Source organism: Melozone crissalis, unplaced genomic scaffold (genome assembly GCF_028551555.1).
Source record: "Melozone crissalis strain CALT ecotype California unplaced genomic scaffold, PUWL_Pcris_2 ptg000016l_1, whole genome shotgun sequence".
Lineage (NCBI taxonomy): Eukaryota > Metazoa > Chordata > Aves > Passeriformes > Passerellidae > Melozone > Melozone crissalis.
This window is the reverse complement of record NW_026535794.1, coordinates 27,513,720-27,526,447: the sequence shown is the minus strand read 5'-3', so window position 1 is coordinate 27,526,447 and position 12,728 is coordinate 27,513,720.

The following is a 12,728-nucleotide window of genomic DNA, read 5'->3' as shown; positions in this document are numbered from 1 at the left end:
AAATGACAAGCTGAAGCAATGACAAGTTCTTTTAGATTTTTCTTTCCACTTCTACTGAGTGTACATGCAATAGTTCAAAAATACTGCTTCATTTTGTCTCTGTCACAACATGATTTTTACATCTGCTCTCTGATGCTTTTGAAAAGCTTCCTTATGCTTTTGCCCCTGAACTGATAATTTGTAGCTGTTTCATATTTGGCCTTTGCATAGTCACGCTTAAGAGAACTGATCTGAGCTATTGCAACCAGATTAAGTCCTTCTGCAGACAGGTTCAGAAAGATTAGCAATGTTGTTAAACACATAATTTTAAAGTTCTAACTTTAGTTACTATAAGTATGTGGTGTCCTTACATTTAAAAGCTGTTGGGCTGGGCCTAGAGTTGAACTATGTTGCATTTTACTATATAAATTAGCTACACTGCTGCACTGCCCAGGATCTATGTGCAGCTGGACAAAAGATATGCTAAAAAAACATTAATGTAAAACTTTCAGCTTCTACAACTTCCTGGGGTGAGGGTCTCTAAAACCTAGCAGGGCTGAGTGAAGGCTTTTCGATTTTCATTCTATCCTAAACTCCTGCTGTTTCTTTCATACCTACACTTAATTGAGAACTGTATTTAGGAATTTTTTTAAAAAGGCAAAAATCTAGGTAAAATATGCCTCAGGAGAATGTTTAACATACATTAAAATATCAGCATGCATGTAAAATGGGTTTTTAGGCTTCTTTAAAAATATGCCTGAGGCCAGAGTGGACAGGCTTCCCTCTTTCCACCCCTAAAAAAGATTATTAGTCCTTAAAGAACTCATTCACAAACTAGGAAGCAGAATCCAGAATCTACTACATTAAAATACCTAGGAGATAATCAGGGCATCTCTGGAGCAAGACATTGATCTTCATCCTCTTTGCTGAAATGATACCAATGAGTAGTAGCACTCCAATAATGTTGGGGAGAAAGAGACTTTTGATTCTGTACTCTGAAGACTTATCTGAGAAGAAACATCCTGATTTCTGGTTGCAGGAATTTTCATGCACACTATCTAATCTAATGACTGTTACTGGAATGCCTTAAATAACAAGAAAACAGAAAGCAATGCATTAGTGCGTTTTATTTAAAGACACAACATTCTCTCAGATTTAAGTTCTTCTGGTTTGAATTTCACTGTTTTGCCAAGTAACTCACCAATGGTCCTGAGATTGCTTTTAAAATGGGCCACAGAAACTTCAGCTCCTCCTGGTATTTTTTCTTGATCAGCCATACCTTAACAAGACTGGAGTTTCTGCCAGATAAGCCTAATCTTGGTTTAAATCTGGAAAGCTTTACTAAATGTAAAGCTTATCACAATCTTGTTCAGTATATGCACTATTTATAAATTTTTATAATGATTTATAAATTATATTACTGTGTGTAAATATACCTTATTTAGAACACATTTATACACCCTGTTGCAAATCCAGTGTACTTCTCTGACAAAAGATAAAGGGCCAAACCACGCCCTGAGATGTACTTGCTAAGTCATACGAACTCTGTTCTCCCAGCTGATATTTATTTCAAGCACTCACTCCACTTGAAAAAAAAGTTGTGAAGCCATTTCCCATGATTAATGATAATAAAATTGTGTTGTATGTCTTAAAAGTCCACTGGTGGGAAAATTCACTTGAACACTGTTCAGCATTTCTAGGACTAAGCCTGCATTATAACTATTAGGACATAAAATAGTAGACACTAGTTGACACAGTCAAGTTCACATAGTGGATGTGAAAAACAACTGCAAAATGTTTCCAAAACTTACTCTCTCACACAAAATTTACTTCTGTTGTTCCAGTTCTGACACCTACAGAGAATGAAAAACCCATGCTCATGCAGATAATCTAAGAATACTTAGGAAGAAATTGCTGCGCCTATGGAAAGTGGAATAAACTTTCCTGAAAAATATTCCTCTCCCTAAGGAAGAGTCATAAATTCTCTAATATAGTCTAAAGAAATCACCAGCCTCTAAGTTTCATATTTAAGGTTATGCCTCATTTACTCAGCAATGTGGAAGGCTGTCAAATTATTTTTATGCTGATTGCACTTACTCTGTGTTATAAAACTTTTACATTAAGAATCTTCTGTTTAAATGTTTGAAGTAACTGAAAGGTTGTTAAAATACATGGTTATATATTTTAATAAAAGAACTCCTGATTTGAGTGAAAGTACAACACATGCTGGATAATTCTTTAAAATACTTGAATTTAAATCCTGAGGAAACATAAGCTACTCTTTATATCAATTAACAGCTCTGTGAAAGAGTTGACTAACAAAGACTTTTTCCAATGGTCAAAGAAAATGCCCACTACAAATATGTGCAAATACCTACTTCTTTTGAGCTAAACATAAATTCTTTTTAATAAAATAAATATTTTTTAATGGAGAATATAAAGTTAAATAATTAGTAGAAACAACTGCAAGGATTGACTGCCTAGCAACACCCGTGGTTACTTTTTCTCTCATTTTTGCTACATTTGTAAAGATTTTACTGAAGTCAATGGAGTTACACTAGTAGAAAATTGGTTTGGGAATGTCAGGCCTCTAGATCCGAAGAAATTTAAATCCAATTCAAGCACTAGTTCTCCTTTCTAAATGCTTGGCATCAGTTACAAGAATTTAATTCATATCATATCCAATGCTGAACAAATAATCTTATTAAATCAGTGACTAAATAGAGAAAGACAATAATTTATTTCCACTATAGCGACCTGAAAAGTGAAGCTTCAGACACCTCAGAAGCAAAAAGTAAATCTTAAGAAAGAATAGCAGCTGGATGAAACATAGTAATTTCATTATGCACTCTGTCTGTTATCACTGAGACATCTGTTTTGGGAGGTGAAATATAGGACGTTTTGTTTTGGGATGTTACAATGAACTTGCTATAAATGAATATTTTCAGCGAGAAAATGAGTGAAAATTAAAACCAGTAAGTGCTTAGGAAGAAACAAGCAACCCAAAATAGAAATCAAAAAGAGCAGGTGAGGAATACTTAGAGTATAGTTCTTGGGTATTTTATGAAACTGGAAACAGCATGAATGATTAAGTGTGGAAACTGAACGTTATCGGTACAGTGAGTGGGATATATCTCTTCTAAATTACATGTCTGAAAGTCAGAAGTCTAGCACTGAACTGCTTGCCCTAGGCTTCCTTTACAGTCAGTAGAGAAATCTAGGCATCTCTAGAGGGTGATTCATCTCTGACTAAAATAGGCATCTGAGATAGGTCAAATGAATTGCCCTCTAGAGGTGCCTGTTTCTCTCCAGTTCAGACTTAGATGTCTACCTTTTAAATGTCTAAAGGTGGGTGAGGTGAATTCCACTTCAGATCTTACATTGCTCCTGCGTTCAACAGTGGAATGGCCATCAGTAACCAAAAATCCCTAAGGAATGTTGCAATGCAGACACCCAGTGCTGACCAAGGAGAGAAGAATAATGTGATAGATTGGCACTGCAATTAAAGTTTTCAGGCAATGTTTTTAGTGTAGAACTTGGCCAGGACTCTGCGGCTTGTAGAGCCTCCTACATTCCCCTCACAAGAGGGCTTGTGGATGAAATGTGCTTTTCTTGATGACTATTAAAGTGTTGTGAGGTGCTGGGTTAGCATTAAATAGCCCATGCTCTGTGTTTGGAATTTGACTCTGTTGCTGCCTGCAATGTTACATCCCTAGCTGAACCAGCCAAAGCCATTCAGGATTTCTCCCTTTGGACGTTTCTAATTCTTGATCATATATCCAGAGAGACTGTAAAAACCATAATTACAGGTTGCTCCCTTGGAATGCTAACTTCCTTTTCTGGGAAAGGGAAAGCAGTATCTAGTAAAGTGTGACTGCAACCTTGCTGAGGCTTAATGTTCCCTCTCACTATAGTCAGAGGGTGAACCATGATTTGTTTGTTCCTTCCACTGGTCTCTGTATCTACTCAAAAAGTAAATTCTGTGGTACAGACTGTCTACTGTGCCTGCACAACATGGGAGTCATGAGTTTGCGAGCCTTTATTACAACAAATTACACTTCATGGAACTCCTAGGATAGTACAAATATTGTTTACCCATAAAACCAGACTTTTCTGATTCTTTTGTCACTTTTACAACTTCATGTAATTTTATTTTCTAACATGCAGATTAGGGAAATTACTTACTATTTTACTTGTGATTAATCCCATAGAAAAACATGCCTCTTCCTTCACAGTCCTAGAGCAGAGAACAAAGCTCTTCATGAGACGTAATAGATAAAACATTTATCCTTGGAATGCTTTTCTGCCTAATGCAATGAGCACACAGATTGCTTTCTGCTGTTTTTCCAACATCCTGATGACTCGTTTTCATGACCACAACTTGTACTATATCAACCCAAAGAAAAAACCCATTCTCTTCCACCACCTTCCCCATCAAAAAAAAAAAAAAAAAAAAGAAAAAAAAAAAAGAAAAAAGAAAAAAAAAAAAGAAAAAAAAAAAAGAAAAAAAAAAAAAGAGGGGCGTTAAAAGGCTATATTTATTTAAGTGTTCTGGGAAACACAATATAATGGATAAAATGATAAAATTTAAAAAATATAGAATAACTCAATAGAATAAAAAGATGGTTTTAGTAATTTTTAGTAATTAAAGATTTAGAAGTGCACACTATATCTTGAACATGCATATCAAATTAAATATCATTAAATTGTATACATAAATTAATTAAACAGTTGGGAAATTGAATTTAGCAATGGGTCACTGGCTCTAAACTACAACGTTCTACCTTGGGCTAAATTAAAAAATAACCTTTTGGTGTTTTGACATTTCATTAGCAAAACTGTCTTTACCACAGACTATTCTGAATTATAGAAAAGAATGAATTCTAACTGTGAGTGTAGAGGATTTACTGGAAGAGAGAATAAACCTAATCTAAAAGGAAAATAATTGGAAAAGATGGTAGATTTTTAATTATTGGAGTGAAAAATAATATGGTTTTTCATATTCTTTCTGAGAAACACTGATGGATTATTTATTCAGGAAATTAATATGCTATTGGCAGCTCTCAATAATGCAATGTGGAAAAAGAAATGGAAGAAGGAAAGTTTGAGTGAAGAAGAAAATATATTCAGAAATTTTTTCTTTTTTCCATTAGACAAAAAATTTAGAGATGAAGAATAAAATCAATTGTTATTTGCTGGTTTATTGGTTCAATATATGCAAGACACAAATTCGCATCCTCTTTACCTTGTGAAAAATCCACATGGCCATGATGCACAGACAGGAAATTTGCATAACTGAATTAAATTAAAAAAAAATTGTAAATGCAAAAGTTTTATTTATGCAAACAGTACAATAAAAACAATTTGCACAAGCTGCAGATGTAGACTCTTGATTTTTCTGAGAATCAGTCCTTAATTTCCAAACTGTTTAGTAATGTTTGTCTCTATGGTCTGGCTTCTTCCTGGAAAAGCACCTTGAGTTATTTGTAATAATGTCTTGCATCAAATTTAATTTACTTATATTGCCAAGTCTGATAGACTGTGATCCACCTACACCTTCAGCTACTACTCTTTTTATTCTAACAGCTGATCACAGCTGATTTTCCTTTTTGACTCTGATGTTTTAACTGTGACCATTTGAACAGATTCTTATGTTCTCTATCTCTGCCCTGACCTGAATGAGCAAGCAGCAGGGTCTCAGACCTACATTGTAGGGTTTGTCTTCTCCCTGAGGAGTCTTTGTATGAACTTGTCTGTCAACCATGAACCCATTTCCATTGTTGTGTTGCTGAAGTTCCTCTTTGATCCTGAGTAGGGTTTTTGTTTTTTTTTTTTTTTATTTAATCCCAGTTCTGCCTTTTAGAGCATTGGAAAGGCCCTGAATGTATTAAATAGGAGCCATTTATAAAGGTTCTCATTTCACCTAGATTTTTGACTATAGACAATGCAAGGAATATTGGAATTAAAATCTTCTGTCTACAACCCCAAGAGTAGGAAAAAAAACAAAAAAAGGAAATACCTAAGCCTAAGGTTCTCTGTGCATTGACCACTAAGACAATTTTTCCTCATATTAAGTACACTTTGCAGTGTTTTTAACAATATTTTTACTTTCCAAGTGACATGCCAACATGTGTTTAGAGATTCATAAACGTGTGGTTTAGTAGTTCCTCTCCTCACTCAGAGAATGACAAATGCTATCTTGGTGATTCCAAACTCTACCATGCATTTTTCATCAGCACAGCTGGACCCTTTTGTGGTAGTGACTAATGTTAATGCTAGTCCAGTAACACTGGATTTCCATGGTGTTATCATGTTCTGTCTTGAAGATTTCCATTATGAAGGCCCATAATCAGTTGTGATCATGCTAGATTAGGTAAATATTTAAAATACATGTTAGAATTCTTTCATCTGGGGTTCAGCATTTCATGAGTATTGATCATTACAAGGGTTTCTAGTGATTCTATCCCTGATCTTTCCTTAACTAACAGAAAAATAAAAACCACTTCAGATACTGGCACATAACAAAATGCAAAGAGTATTAAAGCTATGATTCAGCATAACACAATATAATGGATGAAATATCGATTTCAGTTATTTACATGATAAATTTATAATTGACATTTTTTCTTAGTGGTGAAAGAAAATATAAATCATGCAATAAGCCTGCTATCAGATCTATATCTCAGTGAGTACACATCAGTGGAGATGCTTCTTACTTTCCTTTGACTGTTTTGTAAGACTGCATATGTAACTTATGAGGTGCCTACCACATTTAACTGAATTTTAAGTGTTATTTTTAGCAACATGAAACAATTTTTCAAGGTTATGCAGAATAGGAATTTACACATAAAGGAAGCTCATGTAAATTAGTGCTGAATACAGACAGTTGTGTAGGTTCTGATTTCAACTTCTGCAAAATAAGAAATCTGGAAATACCTACCTAGGGCTCCTATACATAATAGTCACCAGACTATATATTAAAAACACTTTTACAAACTCTGACTACTCATTACACAGGAAAGGGGTCAAATATGAGAAATCGCTGACAATGCTCTTGACACTTGGAGGCATGTTCGATGAACCAGCTATATCATTTCATTGTATGTTAATAGCAATATTTATGCTTCAACTGAATACCTGGCTCCTATTTTTGTGTGTCCAATACAAAAAAAAACCCTGGCAAATTAAGGTGTCTGGCTGAGCATCTGTTAAAGATTGAAGCAAGAAAATTCTGAAGATCAATATTTTTCTATCTCTCGTAGCTTGGCCCTGATTTTTATTTTCCCTGAGTGAAATATCTGTACATTCAGGAGATGTATTGACTAACATAATATAAAACTTCAGAGAGGAGGAATACTTTCAGAAATTGAAGCAATTTAGGATCTGCTTTAAGAATACAATTGTAAAAAGTCTCTTTGAAGGAGGAAGTTGGCTGCGCTTTGATTGTCAGATGCCTTGGTCAATTTTTCATTTTATGCTTGTTGTTGATAGTTTTTGTAACATTTTTCATACCTCAGCTTTATCACTTTTCATTTTTACTTGTTCATGAAGAGTGAACATTTAGGTTTGAACATCTTTCTACTCCCTAAGAAAAGATCTGTATTTACCTGTACCTTTAACTGTCCCATTCTGTCTTTCATGTACTGTATATCTCTTTCAACAGAAGTTGCATTGGACTTTTCTATTGAGTGAGTAGTAGCTAGCACATATCAAATTTTTGTAGTGGTAATAATGAGATAGTAATAAAAATAATGATGATAGTGATAATTACAATAATGAAAGGAAAAAATCTTGTCTTATAGACTGATTTTGGTGTCTTTTATATTTGCATGAAATCTTACTATTGATTTGAAGGCCAAAATCAGGATCACTTGACAGCTACTCATTATCTTGACATTAGCATAAAATTGTACTGACATGATGCAAGAATAAAAGGTACCTTGAGGCATACTGAAGCTGGATGAGGAGGACAGTGCTAAATTAGCCTGTGTTTCACTGATCATAAATATCCCTTGGTTGTTAAGACCTGGCAAAATTCAGAGCAAGTATGAAGATTGCATTGCCATGCAATTTTCTACATTGGCTAGAAATAGTCAGAATTCTATGCATAACATCTGTAGATCCTTCTGAAAGCTAGCTGTATTTTCAAGGGCCTAATCAAAGCAGAGTGACAAGTGACCGTGTATGTAAAAGACATTGTCATGATTAATGTGCTGCTGAACATCAAAAGAGTTAATGGGCTTTAACTAGCAGGTTAGCTCAGTATGAATTTGGCTGTCTTGAATTTGCAAGACTTGTCAGTGAAGACAGAAGGCAGTGAAGTGACCTAAATGGTATTTATTATCCTTCTATGGTCCTATTTTCAGTCATCAAGCTTAGATGGGAATGAGTGTCTGTAAAGGAGGTATATACATCTCTGAAAATAGAGAAAGCAAGATTCAACCACCTAAAAATACTGAAGTAATTTTTTTTCCAAATAAACATTGTCATGTTTTTGGATGATCAGATTTGACCAAACAAATACTATAACTTTTTTGACCACGAAACATCCAGTGGCTTTAAATCAGTTAAATTACAGAAGAAAAATGTTATGTGGGTTATGCTTTCATGCTTTCCTACAGTGAATATTGCCTGGGCAGAGTGGGGGTCAGGCTGTGAACTCTGTTCTGTTAGGTAAGATAAAAAGCAGCCTTAATGAAGTAAGTTCCAAAATGCTAAGGAATCAGCAACACTTATTATTAACACTTTGTGTTATGTTTGAAGATTTTAAGGTGGATTTGGCAACATTTATTAACTAAATCTTTCATCCGTGAATTGGTGAAGCTTGTGAAATCTAAGGTAAACCTTTGATTGTGCTGAGTAAGAGCAATTAATAGTGGTGTATCAAGAAAAAATTCTAAATCATTGGTAATCGGAATGACAAGCAAGACTCTGCTCAAACACTTCATTAAACTTCTATTTTTATGGGGATTTCTTCATTTCCACTGGAATGAAAAAGTCAGTATGCATGACTTATTCTGCAATGAACTTTGATGAATTTTTCTAAGTACATTAAAATGAGCTGCATCTTCTGTTAATCCAAAGACCCCCCCACACCCATATGTGTGGTGATAAACCCTGATGCACAGGCAAGAAGGCAGGATAATGGGCCTGAAGGACAATCATATATATGTACATGTATAAATATATTTTTTTGCTTGTCAGTAATAACTCTGAACTGCCTAGAGCATTCACAGTGCCTCTTAAAAGTCAGGTATTGTATTGAATTTAAAATTCTCTTATGCAGAGCAGGAAAGGGGAAAAAAATCAAACACTTTCTGAATTGGGCCCAAATATCCAAGGTTAATTTTCTGAGAAAGCTGCAGCAGCTAGATAAGGCCATCCCCTGCAAATTAGTTTTGCCTGCCTGGATTACAGCTAAATTTATGCAGCTTGCCTTATCCTTTCAGAAGCGCCTCTGAAGTGTCGTAATTAACTGGCACACATAAAGTGAGAAAATTTTCTGCTTGGTGGCAGCCATTCCTCATTTCATCTCAGTTCTAACCCAAATGGAAAGGTAGTTTCTTATTTTTACTGTCAAAAATATCCCCACAACCCACTAATATCTAACAAGAAGTCTTTGAAAACAAACATGAAACAGCTTCAGAACAGAGTTAGGGTTTTAAAGAGCATAAATACTGCTGAGGGAGCAAAGTGGAGATTTTGCATAATAGTAAATACAAAATAGGGGCTGGAGATTGAGTATACATACAAATATATATGTGTGTATAGGTATACACATACACACACACATTTTGACTCAAAATTTTTACAATTCACTACAAAATTTCTGTCTTATCTTTTTTCCTGTTAGGATCCACATTCAAACTATAAGTTAGGAAAAAGTAGATGCGATATATGCTTGTTTCTATTTTAATGTAATACTAGACCTTTCCCAGTTGTCTCCTGAATCCTGTGTGAATTCCTGTGGCTTTTATTGAGAAAAGGCAAAAGTATATTTAATATTTTTCATGGAATTTTCTTTTCTGCTGATTAGAATATTTTAATATTGTACAAAGAAAATTGTATAATTGAAATAAATCCCCATTTTCTATGTTTGAAGACTGGTATACATATGCTAACTTGCTGAAAACAGTTTAGACTGGAGAAAATTTAATCCCAGACTATGTTAATTCCTTTTCTTTATGGATTTTCACCAATCTTTTAGTTGTTGTTGTGATTATCAAGCTTTTCTACTGTTCTAATATTTTATAGTGTCCTGCTCTATTTTTCATAGAAGATTCCCATTTGTCTCACTATTTACTCACTCATAAAGCCTGTTAAGTAATTTGTCAATTTTTAATACATTTTTAAAATAGAAAATTAGGTAAGTATTTTCTCCTCTCATCCCCCTTCCAATTTTTGTTCCATGAAAACCTGTGGAAGTCAATGACAATGGCTGCTGGATGTCAGTTCTGCTGGTGAATTGCTGCTGTGCAGCACCCAGCATTGTTCAGATTTTTTACCCATTTTCCCATTAAGAAAAGTAATTTTTAGGTTTGGTAGCAAATCATCATGCTATCCATTTAGAGCACTGTAGACAGAATATTCAGTATATTAGAAAGCATCATGCACTAGACTACCTCAATTTCAACTAGTCTAGCTTGGTGGAATGCTGTATTTTTGCTTCCTGAAAATTGATATTACAGCTGAGCTGGAAATTTTCTGCAATTTATTTTTAGTCAGAAGTTTCAGCTATAAAGCTCTTACTCTGCTGGTAAGTAGATCAACAACTATGCTGCAGCATGTTAGTTGGGCAGAGCACACCCCATATAGTAAATCTCCCAACAATTGAGTGCAGCAGGAATCAAAGGGCCAAATTCTACTTTCTGTTAGGATGGATTAAACCCAGAGCAAATCCAGTAACTTCAGTGGAACTACTTGGGATTTAAACCAGTGTAACAGTTAAGCAGAATGTGTCCCTTCCTATTTAAACCATAGCTCTAACAGCTACTTATGGCAGGGATTCCTGGGTAGTGAAATGACTGTCAATGGACTTGCACAGGAAGAGAACATGACATGAGCTCACAGAATTTTCATGTACTTAACCTTCAAGTGATAAAGATGAACATCATCACTGCCTTGACCATATTAAAGTATCTTTCCTGAAAGGTCTGCTCTGCAGAGGAGACTATCATGTCAAAACAGGGAAAGTCAAAGAAATGCTAAAAATATATGCAATTGGAAATATTTTTAAAATAACTACATGAAGATGAAGACACCTGGGTTTGAGCAAAATCTAAGGCATCATCTGCAAAAACCTTGTGAATAGAAGCCTAATTATTCATAAGAATTTTACAGGGATTAAGTGGTGTTTAACAAGGATGTCCATCAGAAAACAATAAGAATGAGTTTATATGTACTTCAGGATTAGGAACAATTGACTGAAGGACAAGTTAGTTATGGAACCCTTAAAAAAAGGAGATGGAAAATCTGAGGTTTGCTTGCCTTTTTCTCACACCCTTGATATCCCAGTAAAATTGACTGGGTAGGTGTCTAAAATATTTGTCATTGATATGAAAAGCATTTAGAAACCTTTTGAATTATGGGTAACATATAGCCAATATCATTGCACAAAGATAACAATTAAGGGAAAGTACAACTAACAGTAGTCAATCTCCTTTTTCCCTTCTCAGCACTTCACTTGCAGGAGACACCTGTAATGGAAAATATATGAACTGAACACAAAAATTTGGAGATCTTTCCAATGAAAAATGTGTTCCTTTTTATAGGACACCAATGAAAATTTTCTATAAGTTTCCTAAAATTTTTGAATAGGTTTAAAAAAAATATAGTATTCAAGGTTTTTTGAGAGCTTCTGTTTTTCTGTGTTTTTCTTCAATGTCTCTATCAGTTTGTGTTAACTTTCCATCTTTACATGTGTTCTATCTCTTCTGTCGTTAATTTAGACACTTTAGGCCAACCTTTTGCCCTATATTCATGGGTGCATTTTTCTTCTTTTTTTTTTTTTCTTGTCTTTCCATAATTTTTATGTGTATCTCCATATTTTGCTATTGCCAGCATTATGTTTTGGCCATGAGATTTCTTGTCATCATACATAGGTGCATGTGATAGAATGGAATCAGTATCTACTCTTACCATGTTCACTTATAGACAGATATATTGTCAGGGGAATATTTCTTTGTAGTGTTTTACTGCAGGAAAATGACAAGTGGGAAAGGCTGGACAATTTATGCTGCTGTTAATCCATTACAGCAAAAGATCTTTTCTGCTAAAGCATGTGCCCTGTAACAAAAGGCACAGAGAGGGGTACAATCAGAACATCTGTGATTACAGCCAGAATCTTGCTAAAATACATAGGAAGGTCTTAGAATATATAAAAGAGAGTGTGTCACCTATGCTTTCATCCTTTATTTTCCACTACCCCTCTTCACAAATACAATAAAGACAAACCTGAAAAGCCTGTTAAATTAATACCAAAGCACTGCAGCATTATCTGTGGGTTTTATGGAAATTTGTGGGCTCAGTTCACGGTTCAATATCCCATATCTCTAATAGCAGCACTTCTGTAGAAATTAACTGACACTTTGTGAATGGTCATTTATTCATAGTAATAATTATTAAGTTGCTACAGTATTTAAACACTCTTCCACAGTCTTTTGTAACACCATGGAACCAGTTTATATCAATAAACAATATATTTTTTTACATTTTAATTTTTAAAATATAAACACGTTTTTAAATTTGTG